This window comes from Pan troglodytes, chromosome 16 (assembly GCF_028858775.2).
Source record: "Pan troglodytes isolate AG18354 chromosome 16, NHGRI_mPanTro3-v2.0_pri, whole genome shotgun sequence".
Classification (NCBI taxonomy): domain Eukaryota; kingdom Metazoa; phylum Chordata; class Mammalia; order Primates; family Hominidae; genus Pan; species Pan troglodytes.
In genome coordinates, this window is record NC_072414.2 from 52,632,455 (window position 1) to 52,659,385 (window position 26,931).

At 41.4% G+C, this 26,931-nt stretch overlaps 1 protein-coding gene and 2 long non-coding RNA genes across 4 annotated transcripts in view; 1 reads left to right on the forward strand and 2 right to left on the reverse strand.

Moving 5' to 3' along the window:
* RORA (RAR related orphan receptor A) overlaps window positions 1-26,931 on the reverse strand; it is a 735,316-nt gene that overhangs the window by 132,994 nt on the left and 575,391 nt on the right. The gene's annotated exons all lie outside the window — the stretch shown is intronic.
* LOC107968498 (uncharacterized) lies at window positions 5,423-24,171 on the forward strand. The gene is made up of 6 exons (XR_001709670.4): window positions 5,423-6,557; window positions 8,109-8,249; window positions 10,818-10,892; window positions 14,125-14,236; window positions 20,106-20,186; window positions 23,619-24,171. It is a non-coding gene; the product is annotated as an uncharacterized LOC107968498 (long non-coding RNA).
* On the reverse strand, window positions 21,519-26,662 carry LOC134808541 (uncharacterized). Its single transcript, XR_010151723.1, has 2 exons — window positions 25,786-26,662; window positions 21,519-25,264 (listed from the first exon to the last, which is right to left on the reverse strand). It is a non-coding gene; the product is annotated as an uncharacterized LOC134808541 (long non-coding RNA).

The window sequence follows — 26,931 nt, forward strand, 5'->3', positions numbered from 1 at the left end:
AGAGTAGGGGGTGGGAAAGGGTGGGGAGGCCTATGGTGGGGTGACTACAGAAATACTCTATAGGACAATTACTCACTGGTGGAATCAAACATTATGCATGAGGCCAGGCTGTGCTTTCTATTTATAAGGTATTGTTCAACATTGGAAAGAAACATCAGATCTGAATTAGGGTTTTTATTTTTTCCACCTTTCCTTCCTTCTTTTTTTCTCTACATCCCTCTCTTCTTCCCTTCCTTTCTTCCTTCTTTCTTTTCCTGGGCCACTGGAAGCAATGTTTGGTCATAGTTATATATTTTATCTGATAGAAGAGACTAGCAGAGACTTAGACCATAGAGAGTCAAGATGCCTAAAGACCTTAGCATATCTTCCTTTGAATCCAGGGACACGACCCGCTGATATAATTCAACCTCATTACCACATGAATGGAAGAGGTCCTCTTCCATTTGCTGCATATATATATATATATATATATTTGCTGTATGTGTGTGTATATATATATAGTATATATATATTTGCTGTATATATATATTTGCTGTATATATATATATATTTGCTGCACATATATATTATATATACACACACACACACAAACACACACAATTATTCATTGGAAATGTATCTACAAAAGGTAAATTGTTTGAGGTAAATAAAGGGACATGCTACTATGGCTAGAAACTATGTTGGTTAGTTGGTATTTTCTTCCTGGTCACCTTTCAGGCAATCTGGATAGAAAGCACAGCTTTCATTTCTGTGTAACATCCATCTGTGTTCAAAGATGCTTTTGAGAGGGCCAAGGGAACAATGATTTAATGCTGTCAAGTGCTTTGAGATCTCAGACAAAGAAGCTCTGTAAATACTGAGCATTAGCAACCCCAGTATCATTCCCCTCAGTATTATCAAGGCTTTGGAAAAATTAACCAAGAAATGGGCCCTGGCATATTGAGAGCAGCAATCGCTTCTGGAAAGCTTTAAAGACCCTCTACATTGGGAAATGTAGGGCTTAGTGAAAACACTTGCCCAAGAACTACTTTTCTTCGTTTGCAAATTAAAACCACCAAAGACTAAAACCTGCTACAATGTGGGAAAGAAATAATTAGATTAAAGCTTTTCAACCAAGCTCCAATGGAGAGAGGGCAAGGGATTGTGGGTGTGCATGTGCTTAAGAGACACAGACATACAGAAAGACACAGACCGGGCTTCAGAAAAAAAACAACAACAACAGAAAAAAGGCTTTTGTCCATGTTTAGATTTACCACAAAAACAAATCTTTTGTTTTGTTAAGTAAAAAACTTATTCATTATGTTTGGTGAGGTTGTAGGGCAACAGGCACTCACATACATTATTGGTGGCCACATAAACTGGCAAAGTCTCCATGAAGGACCACTTTGGAACGTCCATTAATATTATAAATGCATTTACCATTGTCCTACCATTCCGCATCTAGGAATTTATCCTGTACCTCTATTTGCATATGTACAAAATGATTCATGTTTGAGGATATTCACTGTAGCTTTGTTTGTATTTGCAAAGCCTGAAAACAAATTAAAAATTTATTAGGGGATTAAATAACGTCTGGTGTATCATTAAAATGGAATATCATACAGTTGTTAAAAAGAACAAGGAAATTCTGTACGAAATTGCTATGGAATTATCTCTAAAGATGTGGTGTGAATTGAAAAAATCAAGATGCAGACAGTGTGTACAAACAGATATATTTGAATATGTATGTTTGAATTCATCATGCTAACATATTTATAGAATGGATTTTCGGAAGGCTGCATAAGAAATTGGTAACTGTGGCTAAGGCATAAGGCTTACACCTCTAACTTTACATCCTTTCGTACCTTTTGAATATTGTATCATGTACCTATGTGTCCTATTCAGAAAACAAATTAATGCTAATGATGTATGAAACCACTGATTAAACAACAAAGAGAAAATATGAGCTTTGAAACATTTTCTAGGGATGGGGGTCGACAAGTTGTGTCTTCAGAGCTCCCATGTTCTTCCTTCCTCAGCAGGGACAGGCTTCTCAGCACGCTGCTGCCTCAGGGAGCCCAAAGGGACACCAGGAATGCTCAGCCTGTGTTAGCTCACGACTATTTCCCTGCCTCTAACTTCTCTACTTCCCCACAGTTCAACCCAGGGTGGGTAGCCTGGTGTCTGTTTGAGCTCAACCTCCCCAAACCAGGAAGCCCACAAGCTGTACCAGTCACTGTCAAACATCTAGCTGAGCATACAGGGAATTCCCCTCTCGGGACTGACAGGGAAAATGATCCCTAGAGATTAGGGCCTTCACTGGGCTGTGTCAAACATACTTCATAGTTCCTGCAACTCTGACCAGGGATCGTTTTGAAATTCGGGTTTTGTTGTTGTTGTTGTTGTCGTTGTTGTTGTTGCAAGGAACAAAGACTCACCAAACTAAAGGGTGATTCTTGCAAGAATGCACATGGAGTAATATGAGTAGCCGCGTTCTCATGGAATTTAACAAGAATTATAAAACAACAACCTCAAAAATGTCATTGATGAACTACTTAGCTGCCCAGCATGGTGCTCAGTGCTTTGCGTGGATTGTCTCCTTTCAACCCCATCATAAACCCATGAGGCTGTCGCTGTTATTACCCCCATTTGATAGGACATTTGGGCTTGTAGAGGTCACTGTCACCAGAGTGGGTGGGCCGCACAGAAACAGGATCGGGAAAATCTGCTGCTCTCTTGCTGTCCCTCTCGTGGGCAGAACAGTTTCTCTGCCTTAAGGTTACTGCCTTTCCCTGGATGTTTGCCTCTCAGTTCTGATAGTAACTGACTCACTCACTCACCACCATTGGGCTCATTCATAGACTTTGCTTCCTTATAACAGCAGCTTCTACAGAGGGATTCACGACCTTCTCCACCTCAAATCTCTGTGCTTCAGCTGCTGCCTACCTGCCTCCTCCTGTTCAGATTTCCCCAAGAGAGGACTTGAGAGATCACCCTTCTGTTGGAGGCCAGCCACTTCACTGGTCACCTCCTGACCTTTGGCTTGGGCATCCCACCTCGGGTTCCCATTTTGATTCATTCCTCTGTGGCTGAAGGATAACAGTCCTCATGGGCTTCATCTTTTCCTTCACTCGTCAGATATTCTTGGAGAACTGACTTTAAGCCAGACATTGGGTTGTGGGTGGTGGGGGGAGGGTACACAGTGATCAGCAGAGCAAAGAACTTGCTCTCAGTGGCTCTTACCTTCTGGCTCCTTCACCTGCAGGTGTGGGTGTGGCAGACATTCTGGCCTGTCCAGTTCAAAGACAATGACCCATGATTGACCACAGCACTCTTGCCTCAGTCTCTAAGTCACTGTCTCCTGGGGCCCCCTCATTCATGCCTTTTCCTGGTTACCCATCTGCCTCCAGAAACTGGGGCTGTGCTTTGCCCCAGTCTACTATGGAGTCCAAGGTGATCAAACAGATGGCTCCAACAGGTGGGTGGAGAATGATGGGGAGGAGTCTGGGGGATAATGCTCAGAGGCCCTGTGAATCTGCTGCCATGGGCAGTGGAATCCCAGCCACAAAGAATGAGGTACTTACAATTCTGCCATAATTGTTGACTAAATTCCAAAGCTGGGCTCCTCTCTTTTCTTTTCTTTCTTCCCTTTTTTCAATACCAAATAGTTTGAAAAAATTCCATGCTTTGTCAAATGCCCTTTCCTAGGCTCAAATTCACCTTTTCCAAGCGTCTTTCACATTCTTCAAACTCTTATTAATCCCTCAAAACCCAGCTCCAGGCATTGCCCTCCTCAGTGATTTCTTCTCTAAATTTGAGATAATCATGCCTTCATATGGACTACTTTTGTACTTGGCATACATTTTTATTGTCACCCTTATCATACTGAGTTGCAAATATTTGTTTAGATGTGTGTCTCCTCTCTTGGAGTATAAGCTTATAGAGAGCAGGGAACATGTCTTAATTATTTATTTATTTTTTAATTTAAATAAACTATTTTAGGATAGTTTTAGAGCTACAGAAATTTGTAAAAATAGTACAGACAATGCCTGTGTACTTTATTATCTGGTTAACATATTGCTTTACTATGGTATGTTTGTTACAACTAAGGAATCAACATTGGTATGTTACTGATTATTTCGCTAGTTTTTACCTGGTGTCCTCTTCCTGTTGCGGGATCCCATCCGATCTCACATTATGTTTAGCTGTCATGTCTCTTTCGCCTCCTCTCGTCTGTGACAGTTTCTCGAACTGTCCTTGTTTTTGATGATCTTGCCAGTTTTGAGGAGTACTGGTCAGCAGTGTTGTAGAATATCCCTTAATGGGTTTGTGTGATGTTTTTCTCATGGTTAGACTGGGGTTTGTTTATTTTATTTATTTATTCTTTTGGAGATAGGGTCTTGCTTTGTCACCCAGGCTGCAGCGCTGTGGCACTGTCATAAATCGCTGCTGCCTCAAACTCCTGGGCTCAAGGGATCCTCCTGCCTCAGCCTCTGAAGTAGCTAGGACCATAGGTATGTTTACTGCACCCAGCTAATTTTTACATTTTTAAAATACAGACAGGGTCTTGCCATCTTGCCAGGCTTGGTTATTTTTAAACACCAGCACTGAATTAAATACCCAGCATGTACCACCTAGCACAGACCAGGCATTTAATTAATGTTTATTGAACTGAATAGAATTCAAGTATTTCTTCAGCATCTTCTACATAAATAGAAGCCTGACTGATGCCCTTGGAGAGGTGAAGAAAGGAACTCAAGTCCTGTAAAGCTCTTCCACACAGCTGAATAATAAAAGACACTATGCACCCAAATGTCAAGTAAGGAGAACCCAGAGAATGACCAATTGCAGCTCAAGAGATGAATTAATCAGAATGAGCAGGTGAAGTCAGCATCTGTGTGAAAGAGGTGTCTGGAAAGGGGGTGGGTTTAGAGAGGCCCTTTTTAGTTCTCAAGCACAAGGAGCTTTTCCCTGAGGTAGGGTCTGCTCACATGCTGAGCCTGAAGTCCAGAGGTATTTCTACCCCTCTTCTCTCATGGCTGGCAGGCTTCTCATTCTTGAGGCCTTGGCTTAAATGTGACCTCTGCAGACCTACACTATCTAAGATAGGCTCCACCTGCCACTCTGTCTCACAGCACCCCGATTGTTTTCTTCATAGCTTTTCGATGTTTTTAAGGATTGACTGTTTATTCTTTTTTTTTTTTTTTTTTTTGAAACAGAGTCTTGCTCTGTTGCCAGGCTGGAGTGCAGTGGTGTGATCTCGGCTCACTGCAACCTCCGCCTCCTGGGTTCAAGCGATTCTCCTGCCTCAGTCTCCCAAGTAGCTGGGATTATAGGCATGCACCACCACGCCCAGCTAATTTTTGTATTTTTAGTAGATACGAGGTTTTGCCATGTTGGCCAGGATGACTGTTTATTCTTTATTGTCTGTCTTTCTCATTAGAGTCTAAGCTCCTTGAGGGCAAGTACTGCATTTTGTTATTCACTCTGGCAGAGCACATAGTGGTTCTCAAATTGTCTTGCTATATCAATGAATGGGCTGATGTTAGCTGAGACTGAGAAGGCATGAGACAGTGACAAGAAGATATGTGAGGAGTTGCTGTAAGAGGCCCTGAAATGGAGCAAGAGTGAACTGGATAGGCAGATGGGATGCTGCCAGGTCATCAGACTGATCACAATGGTGTCAGGTCATACCAAATGGGGTGGCATAATTTGGGCAAAGGCCAGCAATGTACTAGGTGTGGGCTGCACAGATGTACGGGTCATCCAGTGATTTTCCATCTTGGAAAGGCCAGCCAGCATTCACAGGACAAAGATGGGGGGATTAGGAATAACTGAGGTCAAGGGAGGGGCAAGGGCTATAGGAGCGTCTACATAAATCAACACTGAGAATGTATTCCATGAATGAAAGTAACACAAAAGCTGTTGGCAGGCAAGGGTGGAACCCAGCCTAACTTCCATGGTGTTGTCACAAGCCCAAGAAGAAAAAGGGAACTCTGGTGAATACTTCTGAATGACAAAGATAAAATGGAAGACCTATGATTTGGCTATTGGGCTATAAAAATGGACAGCCATCACATGAGGAAACCTAGAAAAATGAGATAATGAGCTTCAGGGCTCAGAATGGAAAGAACCCCATAGAAATCTTTGATCTTTTCCACCATGAGTTCTACACTGATGCAAAGGACAGAATCAGAACATACATTCTCTGATTTGGAAAGTATATATTTTCCCATCCAAGTTCATTGTGAACTGCTGACCAAAAGGGCAGTGTTTTATACAGATTCTGTCTAGAACTAGCCCAGTGGGAAAAGCCTCGGAAAGCATACGGCAAAGAAACTCAGACTCCAGAGTATGATTTAGTAACAGAAAGAGTGGTGTGTCTTGTCTTTGTATGCCCGTATAAATAATCACGATGGCTGAACTCTGCTATTTTTCATCCAACCTAAGTAACAGCTTTGAAAAAGAAAGATAACAATGACCTGTGTGTACAGCGTCCAAGGGAACCATTAGCAGTGGAGCTCCCCAGGCTCCTGGGACGACCAAGCACATGGTCCAACCAACCATCTTCTGACAAGGTAGGGGTGGGCAGTGGAAGGCAAAAAGAATGGCTGCACTTGTGTTTCTGAAGGTCAGACCAAGAAACCAAGGAGCGTGTCTTTGTTATTTCAAATCTATAGCCTTTGAAGTCCCAGCAGGTAAGTGGGTGAGTCTCATATACAGCTCAGGAACTCCTTTCTCCTCTGTACCTCCTTAGAGATATAGGGCTAAGACAGCCCAGGTGTTAGCCTGTCCAAGCCCTTCATTGGCAAAGGAGGAAACTGATGGGCAGAGGACAACACAAACCGCCCAAAGTCACACTGGTAGATGGCATTTGGGCCAGGATGAGACTTTCTTTTTTTTTTTTTTTTTTGAGACGGAGTCTCGCTCTGTCACCAAGCTGGAGTACAGTGGCACAATCTCGGCTTGCTCACTGCAACCTCCTCCACCTCCTGGGTTCAAGCGATTCTCCTGCCTCAGCCTCCCGAGTAGCTGGGATTACAGGCACCCACCACCACACCCAGCTAATTTTTGTATTTTTAGTAGAGACGGGGTTTTACCATGTTGGCCAGGATGGTCTCTATCTCCTGACCTCAGGTGATCCACCCGCCTCGGCCTCCCAAAGTTTGGGATTACAGGCGTGAGCCATTGCACCCGGCCAGCAGCATGAGACTTTCTAACCCAGCTTTCTTTTCCCAATCCTAAGCAGCCCATCTGGGGCTATGTGACTGACCACTAAAACTGCCTCTGATTCCACATTTTGATTTTTGCTCCCATAAGCACTGTTCACAGTTTTCCCCCTCATATTACTTCTGTAACAACCTTGAGGTGGTCAAGGAAAAGAAAAAACACCATCCACATTCCTAGAAATGCACACCAGGTATCTGACCCAGACTCCTACTTCCCTGCCAATCTCCAGCTCATATCAATTCATTTCCCTAAAAGAAAATAGGTGTCAACTTTGTAGATGGAAAGTAATTTCCCTGCAAATATTACCAGAGAGGTTACTGGCACTACTTGACAGTTTTATTATTACTTTTGTTTTGCAGTAAGCTGGGGGAACTCTACCTTTGCCAGGTAGAATACTGAAAAAAAAAAAAAAGTAGAGCTTTTAACTTTGTATTAGTTTTAACATCGGAGGGGAAAACAAGAAACAAAGAATATGTGTGCTGTCCGCATGCCCAGTACGGCTAAGGGCAACCTCACAGGATCCTGGCTTTCCTCACTTCTCACCCACAAACTTTCAGATCCTGGAGCTTCAGTGTGGGTTAGAGGGAATTACTCTGCAGCAGCTGAAAAGCCAGCTCACAGGTAGGCCGCTGGGGCGATTTGGCAGGGCCTGCTTGTAAACACTGGCTATCAACTCCTTCACAAGGTAAGCCAACCAGGGGCAAGTTAACTCGCTTTACTCTTCTCCGGGTTTAATAGAAGGTGGGTATACTTTTATAAGAACCCAATAATCTAAATATTTCACACGTAGACAAGAGAACTAGAAAGCCCCAAGAGAACCGAAAGAGTATTTTATTAATAACTATTTATGTGTAGTAGCTACTTAAATTCATGTTTCACTACCTATTTTTTTTTTTTAGATGGAGTCTCACTCTGTTGTCCAGGCTGGAGTGCAGTGGCGCATCTTGGCTCACTGCAAGCTCCACCTCCCGGGTTCACGCCATTCTCCTGCCTCAGCCTCCCAAGTAGCTGCGACTACAGGAAGCTGCCACTACACCCAGGTAATTTTTTCTATTTTTAGTAGAGACGGGGTTTCACCGTGTTAGCCAGGATGGTCTCGATCTCCTGACCTCGTGATCTGCCCGCCTCGGCCTCCCAAAGTGCTGGGATTACAGGCATGAGCCACTGCACCCGGCCTCACTACCTATGTATTTTCTAAAGGGTCAGATAGACTTAGGTGTAGGTTGGCCCGAGAAAATGCAGGGTTCCCAGTTAAATTTGAATTTCAAATACACAATGAATAATTTTTTAGTATATTCCAAATAATGATAGGGCATACTTTTATTCATTGTTCATCGACACTGAGTCCATTAACCAGCTGGTTTATTTATTATTATTATTTTTCCCCTTGCTTCATTCTTTTCTGACCTTCTGTGGCTTAATTTTAGGACTCCTATTAGAGGGTGGAGGGAGAAATACAACTCACACGCATCGGGTGTCCTACTTATCATTAGCTGAGGCACAAGTTTTGGGAGGGGAGGGATTTGCTACTTTGAGCTAAAAATGGTGATTATCTGCATTCTCTCTATTACCATATGGACAGAATTAGCCATAGACTGATATTTTCCAGAGACTGGATTTTGCAGGCCAGTAAAATCCAAAAAGAAAAGAAAAGGAAATTGGGAAATTGTGAGAAGATCAATATACTGTTGCCAAGTTTAAATTTGATCAAAAAAGGGTGTTTAAAAGAACCCCACAGCTACCATCTTCAATTACCATTAATTCATAAAAGAAAGCAACATTTCAATACCCCAAAAGTAGGAAGGACACACTCTTCTTTATTTCTTAAATAAAGTTGGCAGCTTTACAATGGATTGCCCTCATTTTTGTGGAAACTTCATCACAATCTGGTGCTGGCTCTGAGATCTGAGAATATGCAGACCAGGTCATGCCACAGCAGCACCTATAAAGGGACAGCAGCAATGCTGCACTTTTCACAGGTTTGTGTTGGTAGCAGATAACCACAGAGCACCTTGCAGTAAAGGAAGGAGAAGGTGAACATGTGCCAGTTCGAATTCTGATGATCTTAAATTAATATTTAATTTAAGCATTTTATTTCTGAGATGTATGTTATTTGTGTGGAAGCATAGTGTGATTTTTCTCAAACCACAAAGCATTTCTTTAACTTATAATATATAGAAAACGTTTTTCCAAACTTCCTTTGGAGCACAGCTCAATCTCTGAACTTTTCCTCCCTATCTCTATAAAATGAATGCTTCAGGAACTGGATAATGTGACGCTGAACTTAAATAGCCCCCTTCCTAAGAGAGTTCAGAGGTCTTTGAAAATACAGGTAATTAAGCCTCCTGGTTCCTGAGAGCTGGCAGAATGTGTGACCTCAGCTGAGAAGAGTTGGGTATTTGCCAAAAGGCAGGTGTAGTTGGTAGCAGTGCTCAGAGACCAAGTCCCCAAGTTCAGATTTTCTATCCCTCTTCCCACTGTATACAAGGGAAAACTATGGTGTGAAAGTGGATGATTGCCTGAAATTGCTGAGTAGTTAAAAGGAACCATGATTAAAATAAACTGCCCAGCCCAAATCTCATATGTAGTTTCTTTTATCTTCCTCCAACCTGAGAAATGTATATAAAGGTATTTTTACCAGGGAACTCCTTCTTTAAATAGGGTTGAAACTCAATTTCATATGCTGCAGAGAGATGCAAGGTATTATGTACCAATGATCCCTAAATATTCTTTTCTTCTTCACATGGCTGTGAAGTTGCAAACCGAGTATCCTTTTCAACGGCTTGTTGAAGCAAAGAATTAAATATACATATACAGACTAAAATATATGTTAGTATATTCTTTAGAAATATGAAGAATACCCCCAGCTTTTCACAGTGATAATCTCTGGGTGGGGTCTTTTTAATATTATGTTTTTCTGTAATGATGGAGTTTTAAAATAATTGTAATTGTCTATTACTTTTAGAATACGTAAAAAAGACACACAGCATGCACGTTCTCATTAAAAATCACTTCAACCTGGACTTTTGGGATGTCCTTTAAAGTCACCTAGTACTTGCACTTTCCCACAGTCCTCTGTCCAGCCTCTCTCAGTGACCTGAGACATTCAGTGCCACTTGTGTATTCCAGACATTTGTCTTTCTGAGAGAAGCAGTGCTACCAGTTTTTTTTTTCTTTTTTTTGAGCCAGAGTCTCGCTCTGTTGCCAGGCTGGAGCACAGAGGCACAATCTCGGCTCACTGCAACCTCCCCCTCCCGGGTTCAAGCGATTCTCCTGCCTCAGCCTCGGGAGTAGCTGGGACTACAGGCGCCCGCCACCACGCCCGGCTAATTTTTGTGTTTTTAGTAGAGACAGGGTTTCACCATGTTGGCCAGGCTGGTCTCAATCTCTTGAGCTCGTGATCCACCTGCCTTGGCGTTCCAAAGTGCTGGGATTACAAGCTTGAGCCACCGCACCTGGCCCACTTTTTTACCTTCTCAAAACCCCAACTCTTCTGTAATTACTGAAGCCCAGGTAATTTTCCCCCTAGCCCCATTGAATACTGGCTTGTTTTCATTTCTCTCTCTTTGTCTTTTGCCTTACTAATTCTGATGTGATTGTTTTTTCAGCCTCAACTGAATAGCAGGGAGATTTTGGCTTTCATTCCAGAATGATGTTTCACAGAAAGTCAACTCTTGTTCCAGGTATGTGATAAACATCTCACTAGTGAACTTCTTGCTGTTTCTAAGCGATTAACGGTTTGGTTAGCAAGCCCAGAGCCCTGCAGATACCTTTTGCCTCCTACACAAGAAGTAAGCTAATGAAACCCACGGAGCATGGCCTGCCCCTCTGCTTCCCTTTAATGGTTTCTGTCACCCAGGCCAGGCTGCCGCCACCATGACTCTGCACATCGATGTGCCGCCTCAGGGCAAGCAGAATGCAAATGACGGTGGCCCTCAAATTGCAATTTAAGGATAGCTGTTATATCTTCCCATATATTTCTCTTCCTAACCCCCAAATTTGAGGATAATGTGCTGTTTTAACTTATTCTTAGTAGGAAGAATGTTAAACCTTAGGGTGATGGTAGTGTATTGCTGAATTCTGTGTTTTGGAATAAATTAGATTTTTTTGATGTGGAGAAGGGAGAAAGGGGGAGAACTAAATGCAAAGATAATTTGATTTTTAAAAGCTAGGGTTTCCTGGTTCCTGGGTTCTAGATATTTAAAAAATAGCCACAATTAATTATGTAATAAATTGTAGGAGGTTGTCAAGTTGTCATCTTTATTAAGGTGTTTCTTGCCAGACATATTCAAAATCTGTGTACTCAGATGTTAACTGCATTTGACTCTATTGATTAAAATATACTTTCTGCCATCAAAATGGAACTCCAAGATGTAAAGGGAAAGAACACTTTAAAAGGCGTTTCCAAAGTCGTCTTGGATAGAGGAGCTTTCATCCAAGGGTGCTATGTGGCATTCCGGAAATGAATCAGAGACTTGGGCCCTCCATTTCCTTAGAAACAGAGACACGCTGAAGATCGTTAGGGTAAATGAGTGGGACAAAGTACACTCCGCATTTTCTTTTTAATTTCAACTAAAAAAAATGCTGCACTCTCGTCTTGGCTGGAGAAATATCCTCAGCCTGTTCATCTCCTATCCTCTGCCCAAATCAACTCCAAAATTGACTGACTGAATTTTCAGTTCCTGTATTTTCAGATCAGTTCCTGTATTTTCAGATCTGGCTCTCTCTGTCGTTGTGGTGGTAGCAGTGGTAGTGGTTATGGAGTCTGTAAGACTTACCATTTTAAAATGCCAAAAGCTCTCTTCAGGTTAAATAGTCTGTCTGATTCTCAAATGAACTCCGTGAGGAAGAATGTTCTGTGTGTATCTAGAAACCTTAGTTCTACAAGAATGAGAGCTAAAGAAGCTCACCCATGTCCCACAGAAACCACTTCTTCCCTTTCCTGAACAAGAAACCCATGTTCTTCATCTACTGTCTGTCCACCCAGGCTTGGAAGACAGGTGAAAACAATCCCATCTTTCTATTCCTAGAAAGAGGTAGGGATGTGATGCTTACATTCCCCTGGCTTTTACTTGCATCAAATGTGGGAGGAAGGAATGAAAGAGAAGAGGAAACTAAAGCCTGAGAAAGGGGAAGAAGAGAAAGTATTAGGTTGATGCAAAAGTAATTGTGGTTTTTGCAATTACTTTTAATAGCGAACCCCCGCCCCCCAAAATCATCTAGCAATCTGCCCTCTGGAGTGAACTTGAATAAAAGTAGGTAATAGTACCACTCTTGGCTTAGAAGTATCTGATTATTCCCTACTAACCAGTACAAGACATAGATTTCTGAAGGAAAAGGATGCCTACCATTGGCTCTTTTTTGTTTTTGTAGTTTGATTTTTCTTATTTTTTAAAAGGTTCTAAAAATAATACATATATACCTGGTAGAAAATTTGAAACTTAGAAAGAAGTTAAAAGAAGCATACAAAATATCACCACATCATATTATCTTATTAGCCAAATGCAACCACCACTACCATCCAGGGAGGGTTCTTACCAGTATTTTTTCTATTTTTTCCTATGCTTTTAAAAAATCTTCACAGCTAAAATCATTCTGTGCACAGAATTTCACATACTACTTTTTATTCAATCAAAAATATTTTCTCATGTGTTTATTCTTTAAATATTATTTTAATGGCAGTATAATTTGCCATCATATGACTATATTATAATTTATTAATAATTTTCCTAATAAAGGACATTCAGAGTGTTTAGAATTTTAGCCATTATAAATAGTATTAAATAAACATGGTTTTTGTGTGCATTAATCTTTACTTTTTAAATTATTTCCTTAGAATAATCTACTGGAAGTAGGATTACCAAATCAAAGAGTATCATCATTTTCAAGACTTTAGTACCTATCACCAAGAAAGCTGTATCAATTTATATTCACAGTATATTAATGTCTTTCTGAAACTGACTGAATTGATTAATGTCATTTAAAAATCATGCTATCTTGTTAGGCCTCTGATACTTTGTATTTACTGGTAAGGCTGAAAATTGTTTACAGACTAATTAAACACATTATTTATTAAGGTTATTTATTTTGTGCCTTAATATTTGAAAAAATACATCTTATCAGTTTGCTTTTTGTCCTTTTTGCTGATTGTTTATGATCATTTTTGACATATAAAAATTTTATTTTTCTCTATATTTCAATGTATTGACCTTTGTATTCTGTAATTTCTTCTATTACTGTAAAGTACAGAAAATCTGCCTATATCTAGATAAATATGCAGAAATACATTCTCATTATTTAATTAATTTTTCAAAAATATTTCTTTAATTTATCTAGGATTTAATTTGTTATACGGCGTGAAAAAAATTTATTTTTCTCTGATAAGCTAAAAATCATCACGCACAATTTATTACTTTTTCCCCACAGCTTATATATGTATTCTATTGACACATATACAAGATTCTTTTTACATATGCGAGATTATGTTTTGGGGTTTTCTTTCAGCACTTTACTGATCTCTTTGCCTATTCATTTATCAGTAGTTTCTCCATCCCTAGTCCTTTTCTTTCTTTTTTTCTTTCTTTTTTTTCTAAAGTTCTTTTAACTATTCTTATTTCTTTCAACTTAAAAGGTGGCCAAGATGACATACCAGAAGGCTGTCTAAAATTATTGGAGAAAGAGAATCTTTGCCTTTAAAGTTTTAGGTCTTAGGTGAAAACGATGCAGTGTTAGCTCTTGTGTCTATAAAGGGTGGGGTTCATGCTATGACACAGAAAATCAGAAAGGACTTTCTTGACATTTGTAGAAACAGTAATATAAAGAAGAATTAGGTACCTTTGGGTTCATCTTAAGAAAAGAAAATTTCCAGTGAGGAGATTGAGACATTTAATGTTAAAAAGATCCTCTCTCTTCTAGGGCACGAGTAAAGATATCAACCCATCTATCTGTAGAAAATTGCCAGAAACTGTCACAAAATAAAAAATGAGAGAAGGCCTGAATTACGACAGTCCTGGTGGGGTTCTACAAGGTGTGTGCCAAATAATTTTGTTTTCTTTTTAAGGCTTGTTAACAGTGGATAGCTTAAGGTGATGGGGTTATAGGTGATTTTTTTCTTGTCCTTATTTAACTGTATTTTCTTTTTTTTTTTTTTGTCAAATTGTATAAAAGCTTTTTTTCTTAATAATGGCCTGTTAATTAACATCTAGAACCCAGTACTGGAAGCATTAGTCCCAAGAAGTGCAAAGTTACAAAAAGTGGATTTTCTATTTCTTCACCTCTTACCTTAATAGACACAGAAACACTAGAACTCATCTCATTAGAAGAGGTTTTGTGAAAATGAGACAGGACATATCTAAACCAAGTGCTTTTCCTCCGAATAAGATTTAACCCAAAATCAGGTTGGGGACTGGATGAAGTTATGAAAAAACTACTCCTTAAAACTGCTATTTCTAAAGCTAATAGGAATTCTTTTGTAGTGGGCTTTTTTCCCTTGACTACCAACGATTGATACATCTTGCATGTTAAAACGCAGAGGGCTATAAGTAAGTTTTCAATGGAAATACTTTTTTTTCCCTGCACCTTCCCTTTTTGTGATACAGTTGGCACTATTTTACTGTCTTAAAGATTCCCATTTTACTTTAATGGTCTCTACTTTCCCCTTTTCTTAGCTCTTCTTAATTTTTATGCTTTTCATTAGTAGATAATTCTCTCTGGCTGACCAACGGGGATGAGGGTCAGAGTCACGGGCAATATACTATATCTGCGTTAGTCTGGCTTGAGAACAGCGAAACCGTGCCTCCTTCTCGAATTAGTCACTTTAAGTATAAGTGATGGGCAGTCTCTGTGACAATGATTTTGTCATAGTAAGCACTTGAAATACCTGCTGCAATTTTTTCACCACCCCCCTCCTCCCCGTTTCAATCAGGCAAGTTTATCTTTGTTCTTTAAACCATAAGCAGGTTTTTATATATATATTTTTTTGCATGCCACATTGAAAAGAAATAAAAACCAAGCACCATACATGTCAATTAAAGGCATAAACAATTAAGGGATAGTCCATTTCCCCCTTGAATCTTTCATGCTTATTTTCCCTTCTTAGAATAACACTTAAAAGCCATCGAAGCTTCAACGGGACCAGTGTCTCCCCGTTTCGTGGGGTGTAGAGCAAGGTGTGGGAGGAGCGTTTGGCATGTCAAGTCTCTGCTGTACAGTGGATCTCCACGTCCCGGCTTCCAGTGGACAGCCCTGTGAGATGGAGAAAATTTCCTTCCGCTCAGATACTGTCAAGGCCAATGTGCCTTTCAGGAGATTGTCTGAGAGATTTCGAACATTGAAACTGTAAAAACAATTGAGCTGGACAGATCCTTGCCACCACTTTTTCTGCTAAATATAGAAAAGTTGTCATCGGGTTGCACAAGCAATTTCCAGCTACAGCACCTCAGGAGGGGAGGCGGGCTCCTGTCTCTCATAGTTAAAGTGCATAGAGCTGAGCCGACCCTGACTCATGGGTTGTGAGGAACATGGGAAGGTGGTAGAAGAGTAATGAGAGAAAGGCGTCCTTGTTTTGGTTAAATATAATGACATGGGAAGATGTGCAGTTGATGATGGTATTTGCTTACAATGTCATAAAGCATCAATACTTTGCAAGAAAGGGGTAGAAGGAGCCCTACCCCAGGAGTCTGTGCTCAGAGTTTCTCCTCTATCATTGCTTTGGAAAACACTGTTGTATAGTGGAGGGAGACTGTGAGATATGGAGCCAAACGGGCATGGGTTGGCATCCCAGCTTTATCACTTACCCTTTGTTTGATTTGGAGTTAATTACTTAACTTCTCTGAGCCTGAGAGTCCTCATATAGAAGATGTGGGTAAAATAATATTCCTCTCGCAGCATCACTAGGATTCATGTGAGGAGTAAAGTACATGGCACTACTAAGTGCTCAGCATTTGTTGGCGCCCTTCCCCTTCTCCCCTTTTAGGCAAATCATTTAAGCCCCCTGGACATCAGTTGCATCTCTCTTAGCAAGTCCTATTGGTTCTACCTCCGGAATATATTTAGAATTTATCCACTTCTCTCTATGGTCATTGCTGCCATGTCAGTCCAACGTGTAGGCCGTTGCGATGCCTTCCTAACTGGTTTTCCTCCTTCTGTTTTTAAACCCAGTGCAATCCATCTCCACATAGCAGGCAGAGAGGGCATTTTAAAAATGTAAATCACATCATGCCCCTACCCTGCCTAAAACCCTCCCGTGGCTGAACTTAGAGTAAAATCCAAGCTCCTCACCACAGCCTTCAAAGGCCCATGTGATCAAGCCCCTGCCTACCGCTTTCCTTTTAGACTCCACTTGCTACTGCTTTTTTCTTCTATAAATTTTTTTTTTTCCGGTTGTACTGGCCCTTTTCAGTTTCCAGAACACTCCAACTTTATTTCTACCGCAGGGCCTTTTAATTTGCTGTTTCCATGGCTTGGAAGATGCTTCTTCTAGATTCTCCTGTGGTTGAAACCTTCTCCTAGGTCAAATGTTCCCTCCTAAAATTTGTCATCCTTGACCTAGTCACACTCTATCACAGCCCTAATTTATTTTCTTCATAGTACTTGTCACTATGTGAAAGTATCTTAAATACTGTTTATCTGTTTATTTTCTGTTTTCCCCCATGAGAATGTGAGCTCCAGGAAAAAAGGGGACTATGCTTTTCTCTTCTTTTAATTTTTTTTGAGACAGAATCTCGCTCTATTGCCCAGGTGGTAGTTCAGTGGCGTGATCTCAGCTCACTGTAGCCTTGACCTCCTGGGCTCAAGCCATCCTCCCACCTTAACCTCCTGAGTAGCTGGACTACAGGTGTGTACAACCATGCCCAGTTAATTTTTTGTATTTTTGTAGAGATGGGGTCTCGCCACATTGCCCAGGATGGTCTCGAACTCTTGGCCTCAAGTGACTCGTCTGCCTCAGCCTCCCAAAGTGCTGGGATTACAGGCAAGAGCCACCACACCTCGTGTGGGACTATGCTTTTCATTGCTGAATAAACCTAGAACAATGCCTGTACCTAGGAGGCCCTTGGGAAGCATGTGAAGAATGGATTCTGAATAAATACGTATAATGGGATAAAAATATCGTCCTGAAAGTTGGTGACTGGATTTGAAAAATCTATGTCCTTTCCATTTCTTTTTTTCTGAGATGGAGTCTTGCTCTGTTGCCTAGACTGGAGTGCAATGGCACAATCTCAGCTCCCTGCAACCTCCGCATCCTGGGTTCAAGTGATTCTCCTGCCTCAGCCTCTCGAGTAGCTGGGATTACAGGCATGTGCCAACCATGCCTGGCTAATTTTTTGTATTTTTAGTAGAGATGGGGTTTCACCATGTTGGCCAGGCTGGTCTCGAACTCCTGACCTCAGGTGATCCGCCCGCCTCAGCCTCCCAAAGTGCTGGGATTACAGGCATGAACCACCACGCCCAGCTTCCTTTCCATTTCTAAAGATTCTATGATTCCTTGGACAGAAAGACTAAATCCTGGGATAATTTTAAAGAAACACAATTAGAAAATTTTCAAACACTCAACATATAGTAACTCATATTAAGTTTACCAAGTAGAGGCACTTCGGGTATCTGCTTTAATAAAAAAAAAATAAGGACTTACATTTTGCATGTCAAGTATTTGTATGTCAAAGGATCCTTCTAACCCATTTAAAAATTTTGTACCTTTAAGTAGCATTGCGATTCTCTGAGCAAACCTATTTAGAGTTTGCTTAGCATGCCCTTTCTTCACAGATCTTGAAAAGGAAAGTGACCCCACAATATAACACATCTGCTGAAAGAAGTGGCTCAGGTGAGCTCAGGCTGTGTGAATAGTATGTCCTTTAGCTCAGGGAGTCATTCTTTCCACTGTGCTCTGTGCACGTGAGACCACTGCTGGGGCCGTGCTTTAAGAGGGACACGGTAAAGTGGATCACATCCCAGGGAAGTAAGTAGAAACCAAGTGAGGAGAAAAAAAAAAGAAGAAAATGGGAATGCCTAACTTAAAAAGGAGGGGATGGTAGAGACCTGATAGTTGTCAATTATTGGGACCAAATCTGAAAAGACAGATTTGGTGCCATTCCATGGGACAAATTTGGAACCGGTGAGTAGAAGCTACTGAAAGGCAGAGTTGGTCCAGTCAGTGTAGGACATTTCCAACAGTCTGGCCTCATACCTAAGTAAAGCCCTGCTTAGAAATATAATGAGCAGATGCCTTTTCTGGATGTTAAAATTTCAGGCAAGTAAACTGCTAGTCAGCTATGTCCTTCCTACAAGGATTCCTCTTATTGTAGATGGGTAACATGCACACTTCCGGGAAGCTCTCAGTGAAATCTCTTCACACTGCTCGGCATAGTGGTCCACACCTGTAGTCCCAGTGCTTTGGGAGGCTGAGGTAGGAGAATCACTTGAGCCCGGAAGTTCAAGACCAGCCTAGGCAACAAAAAATTTACAAAAAAAATTTAAAAATTAGCCAAGTGTGGTAGTGGCATGCCAGTAGTCCTTGCTACTGTAGGTGCTGAGGTGAGAGGATTGCTTAAGCCTAGGCGTTCAGTGAGCTATGATCACGCCATTGCACTCCAGCCTGGGCAACAGAGTGAGACACTGTCTTTAAAAAATAAATACAGGCTGGGCCTGGTGGCAGCCATTTGGGAGGTTGAGGTCAGTGGATTGCTTGAGCCCAGGAGTTTGAGACCAGCCTGGGCAACATGGCGAAACCCCACCTCTATTAAAAACGCAAAAATTAGTTGGGCCTGGTGAAGTGTACCTGTAATCCCAGCTACTCGGGAGTCTGAGGCATAAGAATTGCTTGAATCCGGGAGGCGAAGATTGCAGTGAGCCAAGATTGCGCCACTGCACTCCATCAGCCTGGGCGACAGAGCGAAACTTGGTCTCAAAACAAATAAATACATATATACATGCACACATTAAGTTAAATTAAAAAGAAATCTTTTTACATATTCTATGTTGCTTAATATTCTTTGGTTTGCATCAATAGTGTTATTTCTACTCTGTCATGTGTGGAATATGATAAGTCTGCTATTGCTAATGACCTAGGCCCAGAGAACTTTGAATTTCAAAAGTTAACCTAGAATCTCAGAGATCCATGGTTTTATATTCTGACTTGGAAGCAAGTCACTGGCTATTTCCTATTCAAGAGATTTCTAATCTGGAAGGCTGAAGGAGGCTACCACTCTTCTTGGTGAACAATAGTTTGTGTTCCAAGAATAACCCTGGGTTTGAGGATAGAAGATAAGAAGATAAGGCTGGAGAGTTTAAGAGTTGTATTAGATCTCCTTTTAATCTGCAGCCTAGGCACTATGTTATTTTCTACCTATGCCTTCCAGCAGGGGTGGCTTATAACTCCAGGCAGAAGCTGAACCTCCTTGGCGACACCCCCTAGCCTGACCCCTCTTTTCTCCTTCTTTCCTTCCTTTGCCTTTCATTAGAATTCCTATGAGCCTTTGAATGCTTAGCATGAAAATGAGCCCATTTTATTTTTGGAACCCACAGAGGCAGCCCTGAGGGGAGTTATTGTGTTGCTTTTAGCAGCTAAACAAAAAGGTGTGAAATCATTTGCTGGCTGTTCTAGAATGGGAAAAAATAAATAAAAAACTGAGAAGGAAGGTTCAGGACAGTGTGTGGCAGCTTGGACAGAACCTCGTGATGAGGGCTTCTCTGAGACTTATTAGTAACCAAAGTGACTTTGGGAATGTCTGTGCATTTCTCTCACCTTCCCAGGAAGTTACTAGAATAGCACAGGACGCCACTGGGATTAAAAAAAAAAGATTGATTTTGCAATACTATTTCCATGTTGCCTTGAAAAAGACTTGAGGAGGGGACTAATTTGAGAAAATTCCTTAAAGCTCTTTGTAACATTTCTTATACAGGCAGCATGAGGGAGAGGAGAGAGGACTATTTTACCAAGATTTTAAGACTTTCAAACAACCAGGGAAGGCTTCTGTGGACAGGTATGTGAGTCTTTGACACAGGCCCCTAATTATTTAAACACATTAACAGTGGTAAGAGACAAAGGCCTCAAAGAACTCAAGCAACAAGAACTTCTTGTGAAACTTGAGGTTTTTGCCCCATGCTAATAACATTCATTGAAAGTCGTCTCCTGTTTTGGGGGGCTGACGGCCCCAGATACGTCTCTTCTTGGAAGAAGATTATATTTTGAAATGTCTCTTCATTAGAAGGGCAACTTCATTTTCAATTGGAATCTTTGACCTGGGATTTCTTTTTTTAAAAATTATGGTAAATATTTTTAAAACGGCAAAGTATTAACATGTAAACATGCAGAGACATGGTAAACTCATGTCCTTATTCCCAAATTTTCACATCTGTTTTACATTTAGACCAATCTATTTGAGCTCATTTTAAAAGAAATGAAAGGTTATGGTTGTATCCTTCACATTTCCATGCCTCCTTCTCTCTCTTCCCAAAGAGACAAACCGTGTTCTGTGGCTGGTGTGTGTCCTCCTTCCTGGACTTTTAGGCAGTCCTGACCAAGTAGCCACTTGGCCTAATGAACATGACCTTTGGAGTATTTAGGGAGCCTGATTTCAGTGGCTGGAGGATCTCTCCTTGCGGGGGCCAATCACTGGGTCCGTCTTATGAAGGTGGCTAAGCCTTCTTTTTTTCAGTATTCAAGGCCAGAATTACAGTATAGTAAAACAACAGGAAAAGGCAATCCTCCTCAAAGTACTGTTTCGTTAACCGAGTCATCTATAGAATAAATAGTATTGATTTTCCCTTTACTGCCAGGAAGTATGCCATGTGCTGAGATATAATGAGTCACAGATAAACCAGTAGAAATTAAAAACACTGTAATTCCAAAATCTCTCTTAGGGAAGGAACTGTCCCGGTTTACAAAAATTCCATGATAAGCTATGACCTTGAGGATATGAGTGGCAGGAATCAAGAGACTGTTGGGCGAAGAGGATCGTGGCATGAGGGAGGGGGAAGGAGAGAAGGAAGGAGGAGAGGAGGAGAGGAGGAAGTAGGAATCTCAGGGTGGGAGAGACAGAAGATGGATGAGAGTGGCAAAAAGGACAAAGGAGGGAGATGAAAGGGCATGTGGCAAAATGGCTATGATGAAAAAAAAAAATCTACAGGGGCTCAGCTGCTAGAAGATTCTAACAACAAGGTCCTGACAGATAAAATTTTTTTTTTTTTTTTTTGAGTCAAGAGTCTCACTCTGTTGGCTCACTGCAACCTCTGCCTCCTGGGTTCAAGCAATTCTCCTGCTTCTGCCTCCTGAATAGCTGGGACTACAGGCATGTGCCATCATGCCTGGCTAATTTTTGTATTTTTTGGTAAAGATGGGGTTTCACCGTGTTGCCCAGGCTGGTCTCGAACTCCTGGCCTCAAGTGATCCACCCGCCTCAGCCTCCCAAAGTGCTGGGATTATAGGCATCAGCCAAGGTGACCAATTTCCTTACAGATCAATTAGAAGTCATTTGTGTTAATGTGAAGGAAGCCCATTATTTACTACCCATCCTCTTCTTCCCACTGCAGTAAAATGTTCAGTGAAATAGGGTTTTTTTTTTTAAATTAAGGGCTGATTTCGTTATATGTTATCATACATATATACAGCATATACCTATACGTGCCATGTACACACAGACGCATATACACACTTCTCTATGTAAAAGATATCTGGATAAACTGAAACAAATCAGTAAAAAGCAGAAATTCCGCACCATATGTGAGCATGAAAACACAACTTCGGGGCCTCCCCCGTATGCTCTCAAAGCTAGGAATTCTCAGACACCCTGGCAAAGTCTTGACCTTCATTTGGCATTGGAAAAGTACATTGAGGGACATCTCAAAGGACAGGGAGAGTTTATTTGTCACCAGAGTTGAGGGCCAAGCTTATTGTTTCATAGTTTTACACTGTAAGTTATAGGGAACATGATTTGAATATGGGGGTAGACTCTGAAGTCATAATTTATCAAACCTCTACCATAGCTGCCCAAATGCTCTTTTTCCTTGCTTCCAACTCGCAAACTCTTAATTCATCTTTTCAGATTCTATTTAAATGTCACCTTATCTATGGAACCTTCCCTGATTCCCCAGGGAGGGTAATTTCCTCTCCTGAACTTCTATATTTCTCCAGATATCTCTCTATTACAGCCTGTATCACATAGGATCACATGACTTTGAACCTTAATACAAGGTGGACCTCATGGTATCACTTTTGAATTCCCATTGCCTAGTGAGACGTGTCACTTTTGCTGAATAAAACCCGGGTATGTGAGCAATAAAGAGAAACTTAAAAGTGAATGCACTGCTTCAGAAAGACCAGACTTCCAAGCCCCCGAATGGTGGCACCACTGTCCCCCAATAATTTTGTTACTACTTGCCATTTGTTTTGCCCCTTGTTCCTATTTTGAATAAGAACCCATTGCTCTCCAGAAGTAAAAGCAATGTGATCATTTGTTTGTTTATTTACTCCCTGCACCAAGACCCAGGGTGACGAGGCTGGATTGCACATGGGGCGTGGGCATCAGAAACTGGAAAGTCTCACCCTGCCCGGCCTGTCTGGCTCGTATGCTTGGGCAAGTCACATAGCTCCTGTGGGACTCCGTTTCCTCACCCAGTGATAATGACCGGCTTCACAGGGTGGCTGCGGAGCTTAATTAAGGATTGAGAAGGAGGCAGAAAATACAAAGTGCAGCATACACGCAAATTTCCCATATTTATTTTTGGGCTCAGTAACCTGTTGGTAGGAGGTGTTTATGACCTGGAAGAGGAGTCTAGCAAGAGATGTAACTAGCTATTCTCATTCCAAAATGGTTCACTTGGTATTGACTGGGAAATGGGCCATGTCATTCTTGCTTTTGTTCGAGTACATTCTGTGGCCCTTCCTGCTAACTTTCTGGGTATAGCTTGCCAACTCTAGGCCTCAGTTTTCTTGTACAAGGACTTTATCTATCTTTCCTTTATGCTCAGATATGCTGTGATGGCTTAAGCTTTTTCCTTAGTGCTTATACCCTTAAGCCGCACTCAGATAGAAGACAGAGGGAAGGCATACACGTTTGTGAGTGACCCCATGGGGTAGTTCCCCGAGCCAGAAAAGACAGAGACTTATGAAGCCCTGCATAGGTGACACCCGAAATCTGCCTGGCTTTGCGGATCCCGGCCTTTCTTCTAAGTGCTTGGAAGACCTCGGCAGATTCAGCCAGCGTTTTGATCACTACCAGAGCCTGCAGCTTTGTTGCTAATTGTTTGCTGAATGAATTGAGCAAAAGCACAACTGGTCCCAAGGCAGGAGTGAGGAGGTGAGGGAAAGACAGAAAAACAAACCAGAAGAGAGGACTGGGTGACTGCCTTGGAAAATCTTATTATTACTAGTACATTTTTTTGTCTTTTAATTACAAAGGCTGTCTCTGCACTAGGACTAAAGAACCAGAACTGTTCAGAAAGAGAGAAGAGCCCAGCGCCTTATACTCAGGAGATACTGAAAAACATCATATAAAGTGTTTACTGTTGAGAGAAAAGTACACATCAGAGGATGCCCATTATTGATATAGAGCCTTCTCTGTATCTGGATGAACGTGACCAGGAAGTCACCCTCAGCCTGCTGCAGCTGTTTTCAGAATCTGTGGGATCACACCCCAGAGGCAGTTGGGTCAGCCGCAGGCATCAGGTGAGGAGGAGGAAGAGTGAGACAGCTATTACAGGCTGCCGGACCAGGTGGCTGTGAAGAGGTGTGGGGCCACCAAGGCTTATATAAGGAGGATGGAGAACGCAGGCCAAAGGGGAGGCTGTAACGCTGACTTCGATTGGCTAACTTAATATAAGGCAGACTGAGGGAGGAGGAGGAGGGCAGGAGAGAACACGCTTTAGAAAGCATGACGGTGTCTCATTCTGTTTGCAAGTGAGCAGGTAGGTGCCTTCCAAATATGATCCTGAAGAAGGTGCAGATAAATGAAAAATTGGATATACAATAAACCACATACCTCTTTATGTTTATATATGAACATATTAAAGAAGGTTGGCTTTAGTAGAGTATGATGCATATTCTAATTATATCAATATTGGATGCATTGTTAGTACCATTTCTCAACTTCATTTAAAAATCACTTTCAGAAAATACAAAAAATAATTCTGAAGATTTTAACCTTAGGTGCCCGTAGATCATTTTCTTAGGAAACTGCAGCTTTTAGAAATGCTGGACATACTTTATCCAAAGCATTATAACTGGTCTTCCACAAGCCTAGGATAAAGTTTTCCACAGAAACACTACTACAGAAAAATGCCACATGCCATGGATTAAACACTGAAACCAGCTAATCACAACACATGAGAACAAATGTAGCATGTTCAGAGAAGTACAAATATGTTGAAACATGTCTGTCATGAAATCTGATCTTAACAATCCTCTGAAGACTAGCCTTTTTGCAAAGAGAACTTATGACTAATATACCTCACGGAGGGGGTCTCAGTTTCTAATAGAGTTAATTTTATCTGCTTTGATGATGGAAACGAAAGACACCCTGGAAACATCCTCTTAATTCTAAGCACCATCCACTCTTTTTGAGGGGGGAGAGGGAAGCTTTCAGTAATTCCCAGTGTGTCTTATACTGAATATATAGAAGATGGTAAAGCAGGGCCAGGTAATTCCAACACTTAAACTGCTACTTAACCATCCACATATTAAAGGAGTTTACATGGATTGTCAGCTACGAAAGAGGTTTCTCAATCTATATCCCACTCCACAGTCAACTCTCCTCACAGGTGCACTTGGCTGTGGGGCACTCATAATCTCAGAAGCCGATAAGGCTGCCAAGTTCAAGTTGCCGTGACTCTGAACATAGTATAATATTCCCATTCCAAGCCAGGGCCCGTCACTTTTGTGGCTATTCAGATGAGGGCCCTTCTTGGTACCACTCTGACTCACATACACTGGCTGCAGTCATGTAGCAGGTGAAGGACTTAAGTGTCACTAAGTTGGTTTCCAGTTGCTTCCAGGAAAAAAAAAAATCCCCAGCATATAAGATTCTTGCTCCTGACACCTGGCACTTTCTCCTTGTGTTCATGGCTGCAGAGAGAAGATCCGGCCATTACTGTTTTGGCTTCAAGTGCTGCCTCCCACACACATATTGAGGGGCTCTGCAACAAACAGAAACCTAGGGACACTGACATTTTGGAGGCAGGGTGTAGAAAAAAACACTGTATGTGTATCTGAAAACTCTGCCATGCACGTCAGCCCTGACACGCCACTTCCTAGCTCTTCTAACGTCAGAACATTCTGTGTTAGGAGTTGCTAATCAGTCCAATATCATATGTAGTTTAACGGTGTTGAAACACATTTGCCAGAAAGGAGGCCAAAAGGAAGGGCCCCTCTATTGCTATCTTCTGCAAAAGATCTGATCACTTGTGACTGCAGCCCCTCACTTTGCCCCCAGGTGTTTTCTCCCTGTGTTGTTCTTGGGCGTGTTTAATTTGGATTGAGCATCCATGGAGCTGTGTAAACACTGAGGTCCCATGAATATTACAATATTAAACAGCAGTGGTAATTACCAATAGACCCCTCAAAAAGCAATCGAATAGCAAACTCACCTTAACTTGGCCTTTGTATCTCTGGCAACGGAAAGCTCAAAATGCAGTTCTGTCATTTTTGCACAGTCATTTACCTTGACACCCTCCCTCTGCCGTGGAATCAAATCTCCATGTATAAAAATAAACCTAGAAACTTTCTGTTCACACGTTTTGAGGTATGTGCACCAAATGACACACTTTGGGAGGTAAGCACGAGTCATGGTAACTGACCACATCCTTTATCTTTTCATCCTAAGACTTAGCAGAACTTTATCTTTACAATAAAATGGCCTTTAGAAGTGGGTATCACCAACTTCAGAATGTGAACATCGTTACTGAGAAAAAGCATTTTCCTTTTAAACAGAAACCAACAACAGCCATGCATTAAAAGGCCTGAGAAAAAAAAAAAAAGTTGAGCTACCACAAAACAAACAAATATTCAGCTTGGTTTCAGGAAGCTTAGAGAGGATCAAACAAGGCTTTCTCTATTGAAGTTGTTCGAGAACATTTATGGTTATTTCAGCTTCAGTTTCTATTTACGCTGCTGGCTTTTATGCCTCGACCTCAGGAGGGCATTCCAACTTCAGGTTAACTCACAAGTAGCTTCAGAAAAGTTGGCCTGAAAATCCCACCCCCAGAGTGGGGGAGGGGAAAGCACGATGGTTCACATTGGTTTCCAAACACCTTTCAAACCACTGCTTTGGCCTTGAGTCGAGGATATCTCAAAAACTGGGGAGAGAAATTCCACGGAGAGAGGGTGAGAAAGGTTTCTCATGGTGTGAACATTCATATAGGGAGACTCTCTCTTCCTGCGGGATGAAACCAGGAGAAGAGAGCACCAATTTGCGGAGCCCTCGTGAAGGTTTCCACTCAGGAGTTTGCAATTTTCTGTTGGTCCCTAGGGAGGAAGATTTAGTACATGGTTGAATTTCCAAGCAAATTAACTTCCAGAATAAAGGAGGAACTATGCCTACTCTTTGCAAACAATATTTTTGTTTTATAAATCTATTTAGTTTTCAATTCTTCGTGCCATTTATCCTCATAACCACGTTTTGGTTGGTATTTTTAATCCCCTTTTGATGGATTAGGAAATTGAGGTTTAGAGATTAAGAAACAAGCCCAAAGTTATACAATAAATACATAGAAAAGCTAAGATTCAAACCCGGG